Here is a 22,953-nt window from a genome sequence, read left to right on the forward strand (position 1 = left end):
CTGAACAAAGGCGCAGATGAGAGATAACAGCTGTCTTCCATTAAAAAGTTATGTGAAAAAGAATGAAAACAATGCCAATCTCTCACCAATTTTTTTTGTTTTGGAAAATAGTGTTATTTTTCACTGAAATATGTTGTGCACATTATAACATAATAGATTGATCATTATTGTCTTTAATGAGTTATAAAATAAATACCTTTCAAATTAATTTAAAAATTAATTTAAAATCAATATGGTACATTTGGATAGATATAACCCATAGAAGTAAGCTCTCTGGGGCCAGGGGCAGGTGAACGCCAGGTCCTACCCACAGGTATGGGTCCAGGTGACTGGAGAGGACTCAGCCTGGGACCCGCCCCAACTAGCCGCTGCTAACCCACCAGGTGGACTTACCTCCATGTGGCTGCTGTTCTTCCAGAATCCCAGAACCAAACTGGGCAAGAACCTGCAGCCCACGGCATCCCCATGAGCTCCTCTAGAATGCACCACTTCCTCCTCTGCAGATAGAAGCCCAGAGAACAGACATTAGACCAAGACTTATACACAGCAGCACCTACCAGTACACCTGGACCAGTTGTTAAAACAGTAAAGAAAGTCTGTACCCCAAGTCTCCAAAGTGCTCCTCCCCCCAAACCCCACAGGCATAGCCCCATTATCTGTGAACAAAAAAGTTAGAGCCTGAGTCTGACTCCAAAGTATCCCATCCCAAAGCATCCCATCTCACCCTCTCCGCTTCCCCAGGACCAGGTAGGGCCCTCACGGTCCTCCCCATGTTCTGTACTGGTTGTTACATCCAGAGCATCCCTGCCCCTCAGCATCCACGTGGTCCCAGCACACAGCCCCTTCTCCACCCTCTCTCTGAATCCTTCTCCTTATAAAACTCTGACCCAGAAGAGTCAGACTGCAGGAGTTTTCTTCCTCTACTTCATCTCATCTTCCTACTCCAGAGCAACCAGCCCCTTGGCCTAGATTTCAAAGCAGAAGGGCCATCCTTACAGGCAGGCTGTGGAAGGCATACTGCTCTGAGTGCACCAGCCTCTGTCTTTGAAATGCTAAATGAATTCTGCACGTGCTGAAGCTCTAATTGACTCTTCTTCCCACATCAAGACCCAGCAACTCCATGACCTGTTTCTCAAGTTTTGGAGAACGCTTCCCTGCAACAGTTCCCAGCATGTTGGAAGAAGGACAGGTAGTTAATGGTTTTTTTCTCCCCCGGGAAATTGTGGATGCTCTTCTTTGATGTTGCCGTGTTTTCCTTCCCACTCTTCCCTTTCCAATCACATCGTTGGTAAGCCAGTGGTTCTTAGACTTCGCTATGTATTAGAATCACTGGGGGAGCTTCAGAAAGCACTGGTGCTCAGACATTCATGTCATCCTCAGGGAGAGACCCAGGTATCAGCAGTGTTTAAAGCTTCCCAGAGATGCCAATATGCAGGTAAGGTTGAGAAGCAATGTTCTAGGCTAGAAATTTACCATATATCTTCTCAATTTCCCACCCGTAGCACGCCACCACCAGGTCTAGAACTACCCGGGGAGAAGTGCCTTCTCTGCTGGTTCTTGCCATTGGAACCTGCTCCCTGGCTGGCCGGGCCAGTGGAAGCAGGCTTCAGACCAGGTACAAGAGTCTTACACTCAAGAAGACAGCCTTGCTCCATAAGATTTAGGCTCATTTCTACTTACTTATGTCTTTGCTGATAAGGAATAAACTGGCCAAGGAGCCCTACCTCCATTTGTCCTGCGGTCACTCCCAGGAGCATGCAGGACACACCTGACCATTGACAGTGCACCAGCCAAGACCACACGCCCCACATCAGAGTCACCTAGGCAGCATTTAGAAACTGCTGATGCCCACCCCTCTACCAAGGTCCTTGAGGCTCTCTGGAACGGGGCCAGGGGAACAATATTATTACTGTTCCCGAGCTAATCCTTATGTGCAGCCAGAAACAAGAACTGCCAAGCCTCCCGGCCCAGGGAATCTCGGCGGGTCCCGCCGCCTGCCTTCCTCTACTAATACGTGGGTGACGCCTTGGTTCACCTCGCTTTTCATTTCAGGTTTTCTCCTGTCCTTCAGCTCGTAGGTCACCTGAGCCACCTGTGCTGCTGTCTGCGAGTCTGCCAGCCTGCTCTGCCCCGCCCTGACGCCCCGCTAAAGCCCCACCTCTGAGCACCTTAGCGCAGATGGGTATTGCCCTTGAGTGACAAGCTCCTAGACGCAGCCTGAGGGTCTTTCAGCCACCATTTCCCAAGGGGCCGGTCGAAGATCCACTTTAAAAAAAAGGTTTTATTTTTAAATTAGTACATACATTTTTATTTTAAAAAGTAACACATATACGAAAGAAATCCAAACAGCGTCAAAATGTGTAACAGCGAGATGAGGGTCTTTCCTGCTGGAGTTCTGCAGTCCCTTCCCAGAGGGAGGGACTTCTAAACAAAAGCGTGTTCGTATTTGAGCATCTCTCCCCAGAGGGACTTTTCCATTTTGTAGAAACAGAAGAGATTCCTGAGACCTGACTACTCCGTGAGACTCTTGGAGGGAGAGGGAGGAGGGTCCCCGAAGCCTGTACCTTTAAGAGCTGCTCGGGGACCAAGGATCAGACGGCATATGATGAGAACTGCCGTGGACTACAGCCCCTGACACCTCAGGGGGCTTTCAGCAAATGTGATAAGACGTCTGTGAGTCTGTTTCTGCTTTATAAAGAAGTTCATTTGTGTCATTTTTTTTTTTAGATTCCACATACAAGTGATATCATATGGTATTTTTCTTTCTTTTTCCACATTACTTAGTATGACAATCTCCTGTTCAAGATTTGTAGATACTAACTGCTATACATAAAATAGATAAACAACAAATTTCTTCTCTACAGCACAGGGAACTATATTCAATATCTTGTACTAACTTATAATGAAAAAGAATATGAAAAGGAATATATGTATGTATATCTATGACTGAAACATTATGCTCTACACCAGAAATTGACACATTGTAAACTGACTAGACGTCAATTAAAAAAAAAAAAGTAATAAGATGGGTCCTAACTGCGGGAAGAAAATGGGGAAGGTCATTACTGGTACTAAATAAGTGTTGTGGGCCAATCTGCATTCTCCCGAAATTGAAGTTCCAATTCCCAGTGCCCAAAATGTAACTGTATTTGGTGACAAGATCTTTAAAGAGGTGATTAAGTTAAAATGAGGTCTTTCCCTTGGGCACTACTCCAATCCGATTGGTGTGTCCTTATGTGAAGAGGAAATTTGGACCCACAAAAACAGGCAGCAAAGGAAGATCTATGTGAGAATAAGGAGGGAAGGCGGCAGTCGAGCCAAGGAGAGGAGCCTCAGAAGCAGCCAAACCACTGACCCCTTGATCTTGGACCTCTAGCCTCCAGAATTGTGAGAAAGTCCATTTCTGTTGCTTAAGCCCCCAGTCTAATATTTTATTACGGTCGTCCGAGCAGACAAACACAAGTACGTCCACTCGACTCCACTCTGGTCACCTACGGATGTTACGGCGGGCTAGAAACACTGGACACTCCTGCATGATGTCGTCAGCCTCCAAGCCAGGAGGCCTCCTTGTCGGTGAGACCTACCACTCCACGGTAGGTTTCTTTGTGTGGTTCAGTTAGTACATTTTTGGCTAAGAAAGCACAATTTCCTTGTACCAACCTCAGGACAAGAGGAACAGCACGAGAATAAGGTTTTCAGGCTTGATGCACGAGGTTCAACGTTCTTTTAAAATTTAAAACACGAATGTCCAAAAGTGGTCCACATGAAACAGCTAACATAAATACGCCATGTAACAATAGGGATATTTCTTGATGGGCAGGAGTGTGGCTAAGACTGACGAGGAGTGTTCGAGGAGCCCTGCATGACAAGTTAGCTCGCTCTGAATCTTTAGACCGAAGCCCTTGCTTTCTTAGGCCTGAGCGTGATCGAAGTTGTGGGGGAGAGGGGGAGGGGATGGGTGTAAACACACCACGGCTCATGCAGAAGAGCTGGGGCTGCGAAACTAGTGGCTTCTGGTGGAAAACTCGCTCACAAGGCACATGGCTTCCTCCTTGCTCTTTGAAAGTGGACCTGGCTTTGATCAATAAGCTATTATAAATATGATGCACAGTTGCAAGAGAAAATCACTTCTGTTTCAGAGGAAATGGCACAGATGAAGGCGCCGCCATCGCCTTTGAAAGTCAATACCCCCTGCGGTGATGCAGCGGCTGCAGTCGTGGGCAGCCCTGCGGGTTAACCAGGCAGCAGGCGGGCAGTCTGGCTGACTACTGGAAGGGCGCTGCCTCCAAAAGCTTGCAGAAGCTAAGGTTTTCTTTGGAATCAGGGCAATGGTCGATTCAGGGGTTGGTGTTTTTCGTTTGGTGTTGTTTTGATTTTGGTTTTTTTGTTGTTGTTGTTGTTGTTTTGCTGAAACACTTTTTGGTAAACAATAACTGTCAGAGATCTGTTCTCTTGCAAATCCAATATATGCCGTCTGCCCTTCCGGGCACTCTCTTAAGAGGTCTGCCCCAGCCCACCAACCTTTTATTACACTGTCTGTAATGCTCCTAAAAATACTCCATCAGATCCAGTGTGATGTTGTGTATGTGCCAGTTCATTTAAATTACAACTGTAGAGACGTCAGCTGCTCTAGTAACAAATGGAGAGCCCAGCAGTGGTCTGAAGAAGTGATGGTCAGGAAGCAGCTTCCTGGGTGTCTGTTACCTACATCTCAGTCACCAAGCTGGACTGCACATATTAGCACACTCAGTGTCTGAGATGCATCTTTATTAATGAAAATGGTGGCCTCTCAAACTTCACCGAGGGATGTCAGAACTAGTTTCTTCTTAGCAAAATTAAAGGTATTCAAGATGGCAAAAATATTTCAGAGATACCCCCCACTCTCCAAAGGGTATAAGAATTCAGAGAAGCTTGTTGTCACCCCCTTAGGAACAGGGCAAGGGCAGGGCCCCTCAGCATCCTGGGTTTAGCCACCCGGGGCGGGGGTAGGGGGTGGTTCTGGTTGTCAGAATTGCAAAGGCAGAGCCTGCTCCAACAAGTTGTCATGTCTCTCTAATTTCACCAGAACACCTACGGCACAGAGAGCTGGGACTTCATGTGTCTTATAAGCAGGTTGGATCTCTTGTGTCTTCTGCTAATAGGCATATGTTTAGTAAATACCCACATGAGATACAGGAGCATCTGAGCTGAGACTTGCCTTCATTAGAAACTAGCATTGATGTTGTAAGGAAATAGCTAACCTGCAGTCACCTCTAAGGCTACACGGTGAAGGCTACACTATCAACCAAAAAGAACCAAATTGCCTCAAGTCATTCTCCAAACCACCTGGATGACCCCAAGCCCTGTTAGTGTTACCTGCTTTCTCTAACCCCAATTCAAATCGAGACTTCCCTTCAACCACCTCCTTCTGCAGAAAGTCTTCTTCACCTAAGGTCTTACTTTGCATCCAGAAAATAAGGGTTAGAGAAATTACACTATACTCTCATCGTCTGGCCATGACCTTTGGGGCAATGTTTTCTAGGTCTAAGTATTTGAAGCCAATTTTCTAAGACCTCATTTTCTATGCTTGCAAATTATTTTCTATCTCCTTAAGCAATGAGCCAGTCCTATGAACACAGAAATGCTTGCTACATGTATCCCCTGTTTCTATGCCTACTGTGAGCATGATTAACTTCAGGGTCAAGAAGAGAGACCACAGTTTGGCTCTGAGCCCCAAGAAATGATCCAGGAAAAGAGTGTGGACAATGATGGTACAGAAAGACAGCACTGTTAGTGAGCCTTTGCATTCATGCATTTTACAGTGAAAACACCTGCATCATTGAATTTATGGAACCCTAGGAAAGAAGTCTACTGCCCCAGAAGGCTTAGGGTGGTCTCAATTTTTCCTTCAGCTAATGCTTTAAAGGGAGGTAATGTGGCATTTTCTCAAGAAACCTGGATTTGCAATTGATGGGTTCAAGTTCATAGTCAACCATAGTGAATATAACATTAGGCAATGTATTTAGTATCTTTGAGACTCCAGATGTTCATATATAAAATGGAAATACTGTTTATGCAATAAGATCATTGTGAGGATTGAATAAGTGATTGGTGTATTATAAAATCCTATACCACCATAAGGCTTTGTTATTTTCAAGTATTCACTTCTTTTGACACCAAGATCATCTTGAAAGTACTATTTTAGTCTGAAAGTTCCATTGAAATTACACAAATAACCTATTAGAATCTTTAAATAAAAAGGAAAAAATTAACAAAAAGTTCCTTTTTGAGTTAAGAATGCTGCATTTTGGAAAGATTTTTGTTTTTATTAAAACAGATGGTGAATACAGAATTTCTCATAGACTTGATACCTGACATTTGGGACTTTTTCATTTCTTTTCAAAGTAGAGATAGAAGTAATAAATTAGAATGAATATAATTTATTTCCATCGGCAGCCCAGATGGTTCTGGAGGGCAGAGCAAAGCTCTAAGGCGAGCATGGTGACCCCAGCTAGCTCCCAGAAGCTCTGCCCGCGCTCATTTCCCCTGCTGAGATTCAAACGACACTTCCATCCCTAGCACTTGGAGGGAAGCTTGCTGTTCTTGACTGCAATAACTTTCTTGGAATGACAAAGTAGACACATATATATCTTTGCCTAAAGTCAAGTTTTATGAGACCATCTATTCCCATTCGTAGGCAGGTCCATTTTTTACTGAATTAACATTAAGAAGAAGGCATTTGGCTTTATCAAGCATGTTTCTTCCACTTTAGTAGAATAAGCAGTTCAAAATGTGCCAGAAAGATGATGAAAGCAACGAAACCATTTATCTGAAGGGAAAGAGAGATAAGATCACTAGGAGCCTGCAGATTAAAGAACCTAATTTCTGTTTTAGATTGATATATAAACACACTTGGAGACAAAACGCGGGCAAAGGACACATCTTCAATGTTCTCCCTCCAATTTTAACTTTAATTAATTCTCTGTATTTCATAACAGTGTATTTCCTAATCACACAGGGGCTTGCTTCAGAATTCTAAGTAGGACTGTTACCGTTCACAAGTCATCCTTGTGTTTCTAATGAGTCAGTTTTAAACTATTAACAGATATCTCATCTTTGGTTAATTAAATAGGCTAATTTTCCTTGCCTAACAATTATTCATAATACTCTGATATTTTTTAAACTCCAAAATAACCATCTGGAAAATATACACTCTCAACTTAAGTTTGTATCTGTATTAGAGTTCTCCAGAGAAACCGAGCCAGTAGGAGGTATATTGATAGATATGTAGGAAGAAATGTATTACAGGAATTGGCTCATGCAATTTTGGTGCCAAGCAGACCCACAGTCTGCTGTCTGCAAGCAGGAGAACCAGGAAAGCAGGTGGAGTAAATCAGCCAGAGCCCAAAGGTTGAAGATGGCGTAAGTCCTGGGGCCCCTAGACCTGAGAACCAGAACCCTCAGGGTTCCAAGGCAGGAAAAGATGGACCACTCAGCTAAAGAAGAGAGAAATTTCACTCCTCATCTACCTTTTCTGTCTGTTTGGACTTTGGACAGAGTGGAGGATGCCCACTAGTGAGGGTGACTTCCCTCAGGTTACTGATTCAAAGTCTAATCTCTTCCAGAAGCAACTTCACAGATGCACCTAGAAATAAAGTTTTAACCAGCGATCTGGACATCCTGTAGCCCATTACAGTTGACGCATAAAGTGAACCGTCACAGCATCCTACTATTTCCAATGGGGAAAGTGTGAGCGTAGATTGCTGAGTAAGATATTCACGATCCCCAGACACAGAGGGGCCCGAATTTCAAAGCACTTCCCGTTTCGCAGCACAGTAATCTGGGGTAAGAGGGAATTCTTTAAGCACGCAGAGCAAGACGGAAGTAGAATGTGTGTGTGGTTTTGACAGCCCTCCTAAGGTCAGCTCGTTCTTGCCTGCAGATAGTGGTGGTCTCTGGAGACGAGAAAGGGTGGGAGGTTCCCTGCCCCATGGCTTTGCTACCACCAGAGGGCACACCACTACGGAAGCAGGTTTCAGACTCACTTCTGCCACACACAATTCTTGGCAAGCACACACGTTGCAGGTTGCTCGGCAAGCAGGCATGAAGCAGTCTGTTCCCAGAAGCTCGATGGAGCCCCAGCTCTCAGGCACTTCAGCACCCCTGGAGCACCTTGTGTGATCCAGACACAGAATTCCCAGTTAAAAGGCCAGAAGTGAAAGGCAACCGAGCCCTAGGCCAAGGGCAACGCTCCAAAGGAGCACACAGAGCCTGCAGGGCCCCAGACACCTGCATCTTACCCACGGGAGGGCAGAGGGACACGGGCAGGGCTTATCCAACCCACGAGCACCAGGTACCACGAGTACCTCTCACTGCCCTCAACAAGAATTCTCTCCAGTGGTCTTTACATGGATTCACCAGTCTCCACCGCAGAGATTTGCAGATGAGGATGGTTGAGGATTTGGGGCAGAGGGCGCTGGGCTCTGGGCTCCGGTTCAGTATCTTTAAATTGCTAAGCACGCCTGTGGATGGAGTGTGCACTTCTCTTCAGGACCTTATAAATGCTAACTAACCACCCCCAGGATAGAAAGTAAAACTAACTAGCTCACCATATAAATATTTCACACTGTCTCTGCTGAAGTATTTCACAGGAAAATCACTTACGTGTGACCAATGGCACTCAGGGTGACGGCCAGTAGAAGGCAGAGGGACAGTGTGACCATTCTCTTAATTTCTCTGGCCTGTTCCCTTTCACACAGCCCAGGTTTTCTCAACTAGGGCACCAGAAGGGATTTTTCTCCTCCAAGTTTGAACAAAAGACCAAAAAGATAAATAAAAAATAGCTAGAGATGAAAATTTTAAACACGTAGGCACCCCAAGAGGAAAACTGGGGTTTAAGTAAACAGACGTAAAAAACAACGTGCGTTATAACTGCTTTTTTCTGATAAATGTTCTAGAAAAGATTCAGATAGGTGCCTTATAATCTTACAGGGCTTTTATTTGAGCAGTCGTCAAAGCTGAGATGCGCCCAGAGAGCCCAGGTGGTCAGGACATCACAGGAAGGTGGTCCCCAGCCCAGCGTCCGGTTCCCAAACAGGCTAATGGATTTCAATCTGTTTCCATTTCAAATGCACCACATCCAAGAAAGCCCAAACCCACAGCCTGCCCCCAGGGCAGAGTAAAGTTGATTTACACAAGACGAAGACATATGTTCCATTCCATATAAGTTATCGCTCTATGTTTTAAGCTCACAGGGATTTAATTTGTGTCAGAAAGAACAATGCTGGCTGGGCTCAACAGAACTGTTTACCAGGGAGAGACCCTGTTTGAGAAGCATGTCTCTGAAACTCAGTTTTTCTCCCTTGGAGGGCAGGATACCTGAACTCAGATTCACTGCTTTGCTGTGTCTACTTACTGGTTCATCAAATATTTACCAAGAGTCCCCCTGCCATGCGGCACCAGGGCTGACCCCGAGCAGCTACAAAGAAAATAGGATGTGGTTCCAGCTCTCAAGGAGCTTTGATTCAGAGCTTGATTTAAAAATCAGAAGAAATGGCTGTGAACGGTGGTGAGTGACTCAGTACAAATGAATGTCAGAGTCCAGAAACGATATAGTGCCAAAACAGGAGACTGTATAAGAAAAACTCCCATTTTTCCTTTAGTCTCATGCCATGCACCACACTTCACTTCTGACACCCAATATATGGGGTGTCCTACCATTCAGTTCATTCCGACACTAACCAGAGTTAGTGCAGACCATGCAGGGGAAGGGCTCAGACCCACAAGACTGCCCTCCACTTCAGACCCCAAAGGCAAACAGTGGGTCCCCAGGTTGCCCCCAACTTCAGTCCAACTTGGCTACCAACCAGGGGTTCTCACAACCCTCTCCCTGAATTAAATCATTTGCTAGAGCAGCTCACAGAACTCAGGGAAACACTCACTTAACGTTTACCAGTTTATTGCATAATAAAGGATGTGATGAAGGATGCTGGTGAGCAGCCTGATGAAGAGACACAGAGGTCTGGGAGAGTCACGAGTGCAAGAGCTTCTGTCCACATGGAGCTGGGGTGCCCAGTATATGGATGGGTTCACCGGCCTGGCGTGATTGACTGCTAACTCTATTTCCAGCCTCTGTCCCCACTTGGACAACGGGGGGAGGAGCTGAAAGTGACAAGCTTCCAGTCACGGCTTTGTCTCTCTGGTGACCAGCCCCCACTCAGAAGCCCCCCAAGGGTCACCTCATTAGAACAGAAAAATTTCATTACCCAGGATCTTTGAAGGGATTTAGGAGCTTTGCACCAGGAACCAGGGTCAAAGACGAAATATTAGAACAAACGATTCTCCTAGCACCTTTGTTTACAAGCGTTTCCCGGGCTCTATGTCAAGAACCGGGGGCAGAGACCAATACGTACATATTTCTAATTATTTCACAGAGACACCGGAAACTGAAGTGGTCAAAAAATAGAAATAAAACAAGCCTCTTAGAGAAGCTGGTTCTGGCGGGACTTGAAGCTGTCACAGAATATGTTTGGAGAGAGGAGAGTGTCCACTCGAATAAAGAGGAGGAACAGGCAAAGAGACAGTCATAGGAAAGGGGATCTGGTCTCCTGCAGAACAAGACAGCCAGAGGTGAACACGGGTGCCAGTGCATAACGGGAAAAAAATGTCGACAAGACTGCAGTCTGAACCCAGAAGATACTGAGTGAATTTTACCCTTTGCCCTGTATGCAATGGAGGCCTTTCAAAAAGGGAGGGTACATGATAAATAAGGTATTTTAGGGCCTAAAGGTTCCTGCAGTAAGAATGCACTGGAAGGAAGAAAGACACAAGGCAGGACAGTCTGTGGGAAAACAATTTCAGTGATGCAGGCATGAAGCAGTGTGGGTCTAGACCAGAGAGGGGCAGTGAGACTGGAAACCAAAGTGTTCTGTTCATTTTCCCCTGGGGAAAAAGAAAGCACAGCTACCCCAGAAAAATCGCTTTGGCAGGGGCCCCACATAATAGATTGTCCTTCAGTGATTTCTCCTGTGGTTTTTTGCTTTAACTGACCACCAAATAATTGCTCCGGCACCAGCCTATTTATCATCCTCCCAAGTCCAGCCCAGCAGACCTGAACTGAATGAAAGGATTTTGGAACTGGTGGGCTCACTGGACTGCAAGATCACTTTCCTGCTGATCTTCCATTGCTGTTTGAGGCGGTTTCTGTCTCCCGGGCAGCACAAGCAAGGTATGCCTACACATCACAGCTGACACCTGGGGCAGGCCAGGTTTTTGCCCCCAGCATAGCTGTACAGCGCTTCAACTCGGTGTGTCTTTGAATACCATGCTTTACCTTTTAGCCTTACCAAGGATCTATGAGGTTATAAAACCTTTATTACAAATTTTTAAGTCAAAACTGAGTGCTACCTGTGCATATATGAACTGAATGCAGCAACTGCTGTCCTGGGGGTATGTACTAGATATGTAACTGTGCTTTAGTTTCTCCCTAAAATCCAAAACCATTGCTGCCTGGTCCCTAGATCCTAGAGTCAGGAGCTCTAACTAATAGATAATACCTCAAAATTACCTCAACTACAGCTGCCACTTGGCTGCCCAGTAACCAATGAGATTCTTTTTATAAAAATTTCAACTTCTGTTTTCTAGTCTAGCATTTGAGGATCTTGGAACTCACCACTTCACCCTCACAACAAGTAAAAAGCTGAACAAGCTGAAAAATTAACCACATTCAAGGCTATTAAACACACTTTGACAATTTTTAAAAAGTAGAAATTAGATAAAGCCTGCTCTCAGACCACAAAGGAATTAAACTAGAAATCAATAATAGAAAGATAGCTGGGAAATCCCAAAACACTTGGAGAGTACATAAAGCATTTCTAAATAGCACGTGGGTCAAAAGATAAATCTCAAGAGATATTTTAAATTATTTTGAACTAATTGAAAATGAAACTACAATTTAGAAAAATCTGTAGAATGCAATGAAATCAGTGCTTAGAGAGAAATTTGTAGCATTGAAAGTATATATTAGAAAAGAAGCAAGATCTGAAATAAAAAATCCAAGCTTCCACCTTAGGAAACCAGAAAGAGGAGTAAAGTAAATCTAAAGTAAGCGGAAGAAAAGAAATAATAAAAATTAGAGCAGAAAGCAGTGAACTTGAAAATAGGAAATCAAGAGAGAAAACTGATGAAACCAAAAGCTGGTGCTTTGAAAAGATCAATAAAATCAATAAGCTGCTAGCCAGGCTAACTAAGAAAGCAGCAGAAGAGACAAATTACTGACACCAGGATTGAAAGAGGGGACATAACTACAGATCACACAGACATTAAAAGGATAATAAAGGAATACCATGAACAACTCTATGCCCACAAATTTGACAGCTTACATGAACTGGGCCAATTTCTTGAAAGATACAGTCTTCCAAAACTCACACAAGAAAAAGACAATCTGAGTAGGTCAATATGTATTAAAGAAACTGAATCAATAATATATGGTTTTCCAAGCAGAAAGCACCAAGCTCAGATAGGTTCAATGGTGAATTCTACCAAATATTGAAGGAAAAATTAGACCGATTCTCCATAATCCCTTTCAGAAGACGGAAGAGGAGGAGATACTTCTTACTCATCCTGTGAAGTTATCACTACCTTAATACCAAACCCAGACAAAGACTCTACAAGAAAACTAGAGATAATAACTTTCATGAACATAGATGCAAAAATTCTCAATCAAATATTAGCAAATCAAATCCAACAATGTATAAAAAGAATTATATACCATGACAAAATAGGATTCATCCCAGGTGTACAAGGCTGGTTCAACATTTGAAAATCAGTTAATGTAATCCATTATATGACAAGGCTAAAGAAAAAAAATCACATGATTTTATCAATAGATGGAAAAAAAAGCGTATGACAACATCCAACACTCATTCACAATAAAAATTCTCAACAGACTGAATGGAGAGGAAATTTCTCAACGGCATAAAGGCCATCTACAAAAAACCTACAACTACTATCACACTTAACAATGAGACACTAGAAGCTTTGCCACTATGATAATGAGCAAGGCAGGGGTGTAACTTCTCACCACTCCTTTTCAACACCATACTGCTAGTACTAGCTAAGGCACTAAGATTTTCTTTGAAAAGGAAATAAAAGGTATACAGTTTGGGAAAGAAGAAATAAAACTGCTCTTGTTTGAAGATGACATAATTGTCTATATAGGAAACCAAAAGAATCAACAAAAATCTTCTGGAATGAATAAATGATTATAGGAAGTTTGCAGGATGTAAGATTAATTACTAAAAAGTCAGTCACTTCCTTACAAGCAATGAACAAATGAAATTTGAAATAAAAAGCACAATACCATTTACAGTAGATCCCCTCCAAAATGAAATACTTAGAAATAAATACAATAAAATATACATTAGAGCTTTGTGAGGAAAACTATAAAACTCCGATAAAAGAAATCAAAGAAGAAGTAACTAAATGGGGATATTTTCCATGTTCATGGATAGGAGGACTCAATATTGTCAAGATGTCAGTTTCTCCCAACTTGATTCAAAATCCCAGCAACGTACTTTGTGGACATTGACAAACTGATTCTAAAGTTTCTCTGGAGAGTCAAAAGACCCAGAATAGTCAACACAATACTGATGGAGAGCCAGGTCAGAGGAGTGACAGGGCCCAACTTCAAGATTTGTACTAAAAAGCTACAGTAATCAAGAGAGTGTGGTATTAGTGAAAGAACAGATAAATAGATCAATGGAACAGAATAGAGAACTCAGAAATAGATCCTCATAAATACAGCCAACTGATCTTTGACAAAGGAACAAAGGCAATACAATGGAACAAAGATTGTCTTTTCAATAAATGGTGTTGGAACAACAGGACATCACATGCAAAAAAAAAAAAAAAGAATCTGGACACAGGCCTTATACTCTTCACAAAAATTAATGCAGAATGGATCACAGACCTAAATGTAAAACACAAAACTATAAAACTCCTAGAAGATAACATAACACAAAATAATAATGACCTTGGGCAGAGTGGTGATGTTTTAGATACAACACCAAAGGTGCAATCTATGAAAGAAAGAATTGATAAGCTAGACTTCATTAAAATTTAAAATTTCTGTTCTGTGGAAGCCGTAGCCAAGGGAGTGAGAAGACAAGCCATAGGCTGGATGAAAAATTTACAGAAGACATATCTGATAAAGGATGGTTATCCAAATATGCCAAAAAAAAAAAAACCCTCAAAAATAGTAATTTAAAAACTGGTTTAAAAGTGGGCAAAAGACCTAAACAGATACTTCACCAAAAAAAGATATGCAGGTTGCAAATAAGCATATGAATAAATGTTCCACATCATAATTCATTAAGAAATTGAAAATCAGAACAACAATGAGATGCAACTACCACCTATTTAAATGGCCAAAACCCAGAACACTGACAACACCAAATGCTGACGAGGATGTGGAGCAGCGGGAACCCCCATTCACTGCTGGTGGGAATGAAAAATGGTGCAACCACCTTGGAAGAGTTTGGCAGTTCCTTTAAAAAACAAACATACTTTTACCATAGAATCTAACATTTATTCCTTGGTATTTACCCAAATGAGTTGAAAACTTATGTCCACACAGAAACCTGCACAAGGATGTATTCATAATTGCCAAAACTTGGAAGCAACAGGAACCAAGATGCCTTCAGTAGGTAACTTATAAATAAACTGTGTTGTATTCAGACAATAGAATGTTGTTCAATACTAAAAGGAAATGAGTTATCAAGCCATGAAAAGACACGACATACCCTGAAATGCATATTACTAAGTGAAGGAAGCCAATCTGGAAAGGCTACATACTGTATGATTCCAACTGTATGACATTCTAGAAAAGAAATACTTTGGAGACAATAAAAATATCAGTGGTTACAAGGAGTTGGTAGGGAGAGAGGGATGAATAGATAGAATGCAGACAAATTTGGGGGCAGTAAAAATACTCTGTAAGATACTATAATGGTGAATAAAGGTTACTACACATTTGTGAGAATCCGTAGAATGTACAACACACAGCTACATAGGATGGCTTCTCAGGAGTGACAAGCTATTAGCTCACATTCATGGAGGCTGGCGATGTGTCCAGCACTGTTAAATGAATTCACTCAGAAGCAAAGGGTATTTTTCTCTTAGCACATCCATTCTGCAGATGAAAAAACTAAGGATAAGAGAGCACATAAGAGATCTCCACCTGGAGGGAAGTGGAAGAGATCTGGAAGGCATGTGAGATGTTTACAGGAGCTTCTGGAGTCCCCTTCACCTGGTCACTTTTCCAGACGATAAGCAGTGAACCCTAGCATCTCTGACAGCACATCTGAGGCGCTCATGGTTGCACACAGGAGGATATATTGTTTCAGACGTTATTCTTCCAAGCTACTAAGCCCTAGATGGGAGGACTTGGGAGGCAGGCTGGGAGGACAGGATGGGTGGAAAGCTGCTGCAGTCTCCATGTCCTAAGGAACTGCTGCTGCCCCTCACGTAGCAGTCCTATGGTCCTGAAGTGGCTCAGACTCTGGTCTGGGTTCAGGAGCTGGGTGGGGGCTTTCCCACGGCGCTGTGCTTGCTACTCCATCCCCTGTTCAAAGATCAGGAATGCAGTACAGGATAAGGGCCAAAATACAGAGACTTAGGGAATGTGAGAAGGCCTGGATGAAGACCACTGATGAAGAGCAATGATGGGGGAGAGTCAGGGTCCCCGAGACCAAACTACAGGAGGCTTATCCCCGGGACTGGAGAGGCTCATGGCCTCCATCCATGACTGCTTCTTCTTTGGTTTTGCATTTTAGACATGTATCCTCTAGTTTTGATGACTTGGTCTGGGCTGAGGTTGCATTGTGATTTCCATTCTCCAATGTAATTCTGTTTCCTTATCTCCGTTGGAGAATCAAATAGCATATTAATATAATACATTACACTAGATTTCACCTACAGCATGCAGTGAAAGCTATTTTCCAACCTTTTCAGCCTGAGCTCAAACAAAGTTAATCAAATTTAATATGTCATTAATAAAAGTTGGTCTATGGACCAATAGTTATTTGGGGATGGGGGTTGGGGGAAAATTTTTGAAGGATAATTTAAAGGTCCATTTGATTTAAGATGAGTTCACGTTTAGCAGTGCAATTTCGCTGCATTTACTATGTATCTCTGTGATGTATGTAAGGCAGGAAAACCAACCTTTATGTTTTCTATCTGTAATTAATGAGTGGCTTCTAGCAGTGTTGGGGAGAGGAGGGAATTGTGATTACAGAAGATCAACTCATTTGAGAAATGTCAAGTCTTCTAGAGGCCAGTTGAAACCAGCCCAAGTGTCAGCTTTCTCACTTTTGTATTATGAGATTTTACAGTCTTTTTCTTCAAGTCATGATTGGATGAAACATGATTAGAAAGGGGGCAAAAGAGACATGATATGATGATGGTTTAAATTATTAAAGCCAATTACTGAACATGAATGCCACCAGTCACAGTCCTGTGGGTTTTCTAAGGAAGTCCTGGGGAATAGGAGGGTCCTCAGCCCTTCTCTGGCCCTTCAGAGCAAGATCTCCCCAACCGGTCTCTGCCTACAGACCAAGTCCACCCTGGTGAGGCAGCCATAGTGGAAAATTCCAAGAAGAAGCCTTGGCCTCACTAGGCATCCAGAATTTGATCTCTCTTCCATCAAATGGAGCCCAAGATCTCAGGGCTGCTAACTCCTTGGCCTTTCTGTCCCTCCTTCCCGTCACCTGGGAGTGGCCTCCAGGAGAACTGTAGGGATCTGTGATTCCATCCACACTTGGCGGGGAAAGTGCCACACTGCAGGGGAAGTGGGAGGTCACCCATACTGCATATCTCCCATCTCTACCACTGCAACCCCCTTCCTGAGTCCACCTCCCCAGGAGACCATGTCGAGCCTTCTGGCGAAGAGTGCTACTCTTACACCTCCATCTACTGACAAGGGCCTAGTTTAGAAAGCACAGTCTGGTGAAACTACAAGCCAACCTGACCCAGCATTGCCCACCACATTCACTTTGCTAACCGGCCTGCAGTGCCCATCAAGTGGACGCCATCGCTCCCTATGACCCCCATCCCTGAACAAAGATGTGTCTCCCCCATTCCTGATCTCTCCTTTACAGTGCACATCAGTCTGCTTAGCCTAATCCTTTACTAAAAGAATCCAAACACAGCACAGTTTATTTCACTAAGGATATGGTGTTTTCAGCACCTTGGTCAGTGGCTCTCAGCCCCAACGGTGCACCTGAAATTCTGTCTGTGTTTTTTTCAGTGCTGATGCCTAGGCCTCATTTCCTGGAGACTATAACATAACTGGTCTTCGTGGAGTCCAAGCACTGGCATTTTTGCTGTATGTGGGAAGGCAGCCAGGGGTAAGAATGTGCGTAGTGAGTCAACGAGTTCACTGCCAAGCTCTCTGGTCACCACACAGCTCCCATGTCAGGTGGACCCTTTCAGCAACCCTCTGGTCTGCGTCCACTGGGTCTCTTGCTGCTAAATGACGAGCTCGTGTGCTAAGGGTGCTTCCCGCTTGTTCCCCACACCAGCTCCCCGAGGTGAAGCAATGTGACTGCCAGGAGGGAAAATACGAAGAATGAGGCCTTGACAGTGCTCCTTAGTGAAATGTCTGACCAGATTACTGGAGCAATCAGAATGACCAAACTAATGCTTCAGGTAGTGCCTTATGCCTGGAAAACTACAGTAAGAAATTCATGAAGCTTGAAAGGGGTCTTGTGAGGCCCCTTTGTCTGTGGCCATTCTGCACAGATGAAGAGAAACCTCTTCGCTGACTTCTAAAGGAAGACTCCACAAAAAAAATTCATCTAACTGGCTCCAGGGCAGAGCATTGCTGCTACCTAGAAATTCCTTCACTTGAGTCCCCCTCCAGCGGCTGTGGTTCTGGTTTCCTACTGAGAGAACAGGAGACAAGCCGTAGAGTCCAGTCACTTCCTAGCAAACAGCAGCACAGCTTCAGTTAGACGAAATCATGTTTTACTTCAGTTTTGCCATATTAATAAAATACTGACGCATTAAAAATTTGCCCCACTGCAAGGCAGCATTTCAAGGTTTTATGTTATAAAATGGCATGAGCCAATACAATATCTGATATTGTAACACCCAGAAACCACCAAAAAGTATAAAGAAAAAACAAAGAAATGATAGCCCAGCCAAAGACTCCAGACCCTCACATATTGATCTTTTATTTTGTACTAGTGTTATCCGTTTCAAATCAAAGATTTGCTCACAGGATGAGAGAATAAAATGATGAAAACACAGAAAGGTGCCACCTATAACAAGATATGTTACAAATTTCATGAGAATTAATCATATAATCGTCTAACAATCAATAAATTGTGCACCTCTTTCTCACTGTAACATATATGTGGACTCTGGTGGAGATAAAATTTATTTGAAAAAATTGATAAGAACTTTGATTGAAATTAAAAGAATCTCTAATGTTGGTTTCCTGGTTTTGATATTGTACTAGAGTTGTGTGATATAAGGGGCAACTGGGACCTCCCTGTACATTTTTTTTTTATTGTTGTGAACCTATAATTATTCCAAACAAAAATTTAAAAAACAAAAAAGAAAGAAAAAATATTCTACCCACAAAGGAACTGAAGTGGGACCTTGGATGGAAAGAAGCCTATGGTCTGTAGAAGAACCATAGGATCAATCACCATCAGAGGTAGCAACAGTGGTAACAGTCATCACAGTAGCACTGGTAGTCAGCACAGTAACAGGAGTAACTGTAGCAGTCGCAGTAGCAGTAATTGTGGTAGTGGTAGTAATTGTTGTAGTAGTAATTGTGGTAGTAGTAATTGTAGTAGTAATTGTGGTAGTGGTAGTAATTGTTGTAGTAGTAATTGTAGTGGTGATAGTAATTGTCATAGTGGTAGTAATTGTCGTAGTAGTAATTGTAGTGGTGATAATAATTGTTGTAGTAGTAATTGTGGTAGTGGTAGTAATTGTTGTAGTAGTAATTGTGGTAGTAGTAATTGTAGTAGTAATTGTGGTAGTGGTAGTAATTGTCGTAGTAGTAATTGTGGTGGTGGTAGTAATTGTCGTAGTAGTAATTGTGGTGGTGGTAGTAATTATTGTAGTAGTAATTGTGGTAGTGGTAGTAACTGTCATAGTAGTAATTGTAGTGGTGTTAGTAATTGTTGTAGTAGTAATTGTAGTAGTGATAGTAATTGTAGTGGTGGTAGTAATTGTCGTAGTCGTAGCAATTGTACTAGTAGCAGTGATTTTAGTAGTAGCAGCAGTAACGGGAATCACCGTCATAGTAAGCTTAGTAGAGTAGCAATTGTTGTAGGAGTACTAGTTGCAAGTAGCAGTACTAATGGTAGTAGTAGGCAGTAATAGTAGTTGGCAGGAAGCATGTACGTTCCTCAACTGTTGGGGCAAGGTAAAGAAAAAGTCCTGTTAAGGTAGAGGGGAAACATCTTAATTAAATTGAAATCTGTGTAAATCTGTCTCGTCATATTTACCAAAAGAAAGCAAGAAGCTTCCCCAAATACTTCAATCCCAAACTGTATATTTCTCACTTAACTTCCTGGGAATTCAATCTTTAATTTGAAAGCATGTGAAGGGCTCACAGCATGTGAAATAGTGCATTGTTCATTAAATCTAAAGAAAGTATTTATTATAGGATATGGAATTTGTTTATATAACATTCATATTAATTCCTCAGCCTTGTATTAACTGCCCCCTACTCTTTAAGTTGGGTGGGTTCTTCCAGTTTTCAGAAAGCACCAGACTCTCTGGGACCTGCATGGCTTTCTCCCTACAGGTCAGCTTGAAAATAAATAATCACTGTAGCAGATTCAAGCCCACACGATTCAAAATTCATTTCTTTGTGAGGTGTCTCCCACTGTCAATCCAGCTGAGACATAAGGTGATGGGGCTGGAGAGGGAATATGGCAAAGATCCTGGAGATGCTTCAGATGTAAAGCACCTGCTAGGTGCCAATGCCACTCTAGACACAGAAGACTCGACAGCGAATGAGACAGTCGTGGTCTTCCCTGTTCTCAAGAAAGAGCGACCATAAGCACAAAATCCAACAAACAAGGCCATCTTGGGTAGGGTTACAAATTGGAGAAAATAAAAAGCAGACAATGTGATAGAGAACAGAGGTTTGCAGCAGCCCTGGGTCAGGGAAGTCCCCCTGCGGGGCGACGTTTGAACTGAGACCCAAGAAAGAAAGTCAAAGGGAAGAAAGGGATTTCCTGCAACAGAGACATCAAAGGCCTGAAAATGAAAATCCATTTGGTCTTTGTGACACAGAAGTGGCCAGAAGGACAATAATTGGTGAGATCAGAGAGGAAGCTTGGGGCCAGGTTATTAAATCTGGATTGTTTAGTGTGGATGGGTTGGGGGTGGGGATGTGGGGCAGGGCCTGTAGTGAGAACTGTTCCTAGCTTTCCAGTTGGTGCACTAGGTGGAGAGGGTGTCACCCACTATAGTTGGGGAAGGGCCCGAGTCTGGGCCCGGACTTGTCCAGCAGAGGGCGCTGTGAGACACCTTCCGGTCTCAGGTCTCTGCTTGTGGGCCAGGGTAGCGCAGGGTCCCAACTGTGGGGACCCCATCCTTGCAGCTGCTCCCCTCTACAGCCTGGCCCCCTCCCCTGGGGCACTGCTGGGGGCAGGTGCAGCCTCCTCCGCTCTCAGGGCCCAAAGACCCCACTCCAGCCCCACCCTTCTTCTCCCCTGAGCCCAGGGGGTGTCACCCCTCCCCACGTGTGACTCCAACTCTTCTGCTGGTGCCTGTGCTCATTCCCATGGCTGCCGGAACAAACTGCCACAAACACAGTGGCTTAAAATAACACAAATTAATTTCCTTGTAGTTCTTGTAGGAACTGAGCCTTCCCTGCGTGGCATTCAGGACTCATCAGGCGGGACAGAGAGCTGGGCTTTCCAGGTTTACACTCCTCTGTGTGAGCTGTTCTCCTCTGCTTTCTGGAGGTAACTGGCTTGGTCTGAGACTAGCTTCCACTACAAACGAGTAGGAAAGTTTGGGAGACATGACTAACCTCCAGGCGCCTGTCCCTGTTGAGCAGATACCATGCTCTGCTGAAGCGCACCCCAGGGACGTGTCAGGTGCGGCTGCCTCAGGGCAGCTCTCAGCAGAGAGACCGAGTGAAGGCCCATGATGTGCCAAGTCAGGGGGAACCGGATGGATCAAAGGACCAACCTCCCCTTTCCAAGTGGCTCCCCTGTAGTAGTAGTCAGTGGTCACATGGCCTCGCTGAGCTGGGCAGGACCAGCACCGAAGCCACCAGGAGCCAATAGAAGTCTGGCTGCCACACACCACTGAGGGCCCAGGGATGCACTGCCCACAGACGACCCTGTAGTTAATCCCTCGTCTCCAGGCCCTGCGCTCTCCCACCAGGATGAAATTCCCGGACAAAGCCCACTGTTAAAGGCAGTGCACATCCTCCCAGTCCCTGCAGGCCTTGGGTCCCAACAACGTGACCATTCCAGGCTTTGCAAGGTAAGACTGTGCACAGGGCTGTAGGAGGAAAGTGTGGCGAGCTCCCAAGCGGGGCTGTGGCCTTAAATGCAGAGAGGCCCCATGAACGTCCTGGAGGTAGTGAGTCACACACCGGAGATTACAAGAGAGGATGTGCGGGAGTTCACACCGACAGAGGGCACGCAGGCTGGCGAGAATGGAGCGTGTGCAGGCACACAGGAAATTGCACATGGTTCACATGGAGCCATCTGCATGGACTCACGGGAGGGAGACTCACATGCGCTCACATGGAGGGAGACACAAGGCTCACGAGGGGAGATGACTCAACCCTTCAGGACCTAATGCCCTTCCCCCAACTCCCCCATTTACAGAGAAGAATGACCCGGGAAGGCCCAAGACTTGTCTCACCCCCTGCCCCAGCTCAGGTCACATCTGGGACTAGAGACCAGGATCCGTGTGACACGGTGTGATTTCTTTTCTTTGTTTCTTTCTTTTCTTTTTTTTTTGTGGGTGGGGGGGGCTTCTTTAATTTTAAAAGAGACTGAGACAGAATTTCTCTCATTTCCAATTTTGTGCACAAGCGGGGCGAGGAGGCCTGAAGTCCAGTTTTGAAGCTCTGGGGGCACTTCTTCAAAGGCTGCCTGTGAGCTGGTGACAGAGTGGCAGCTCTGTTCACTGCAGCCTGTGACTGTGGAAGAGGAATTAGCTGAGAAGCCAGGTGAGCGCCTCCCCTGGGGCTGCGCTCGTCCCTGAGCACCGCCCGCGTCTCCTGGGGTGCTCCGCTCGGGCGCTGCTCACGCGCCGCCTACTCCGGAGCCTGGCCCGGAGGGCGCCTCTCTCTCAGCCCGAATCCTCCTTTAGTTTGCTTCGCAGTGTTTGTGCCAAGGGGGATTTGACTGTGCGCGTCTTGTCTCTTCACTGTCTCTCTCCTCTCTAGAACGTTAGCAGGGTGAGGGCAGGACCTGCCCCTGGTCTGCAGAGAGCCTGGCGTGGAGCCGAGGCGCAGTCAGCACAGCTCAAGTGAAATAAATGCACGAGGGTGTCGGCTGAAATAAAATGCACAGCTAAAAGCTGAGAGTTTGTTTTATTTGGTGGACCTTCTGAGGACTCAGCCTGGATGGCAGCCTCTCAGACGGCTCTGAGGGATGGCTCCAAAGAGGTGGGGGAGGAGCCGGGATTTACGGGAGCTTTTATAACAAAGACCAAGGAGGCAGAACACCAAAAGATGGCTGTTAATTAAAGAAGACTGATGGCTGAGGTTTAGGAACTTAGCGCTTTTCTACGTGGGAAGGTGCACAGGTCTGGGCTCAAGGAAATCATCCCTTTGATGTGCCCCTAGCTCTCTAGGGCCAGTGTCCTGTGCTTTCCGATCCTGAGTCCCCTCAGGGGGCACCACTAGGGGTGGCCACAGAGGCCAGGCTGCCTGCTGTCTACATTCTGAGTCCCCCCACTCACTGTCGGGGGCAGTGG

The 22,953-nt window shown here is 44.6% G+C and overlaps 1 long non-coding RNA gene across 1 annotated transcript in view; it reads right to left on the reverse strand.

The window, feature by feature from the left end:
* Positions 1 to 362: 362 nt before the first annotated feature.
* The window catches only part of LOC116150050 (uncharacterized), a 217,357-nt gene continuing 194,766 nt past the window's right edge, over positions 363 to 22,953 (reverse strand). Inside the window, exon 3 of the long non-coding RNA XR_004133733.2 lies at positions 363 to 497. This is a non-coding gene — a long non-coding RNA (uncharacterized LOC116150050). The remainder of the gene's footprint in view (positions 498 to 22,953) is intronic.

The sequence above is a fragment of the Camelus dromedarius genome, chromosome 3, assembly GCF_036321535.1.
Source record: "Camelus dromedarius isolate mCamDro1 chromosome 3, mCamDro1.pat, whole genome shotgun sequence".
NCBI classification, from domain to species: Eukaryota; Metazoa; Chordata; class Mammalia; order Artiodactyla; family Camelidae; genus Camelus; species Camelus dromedarius.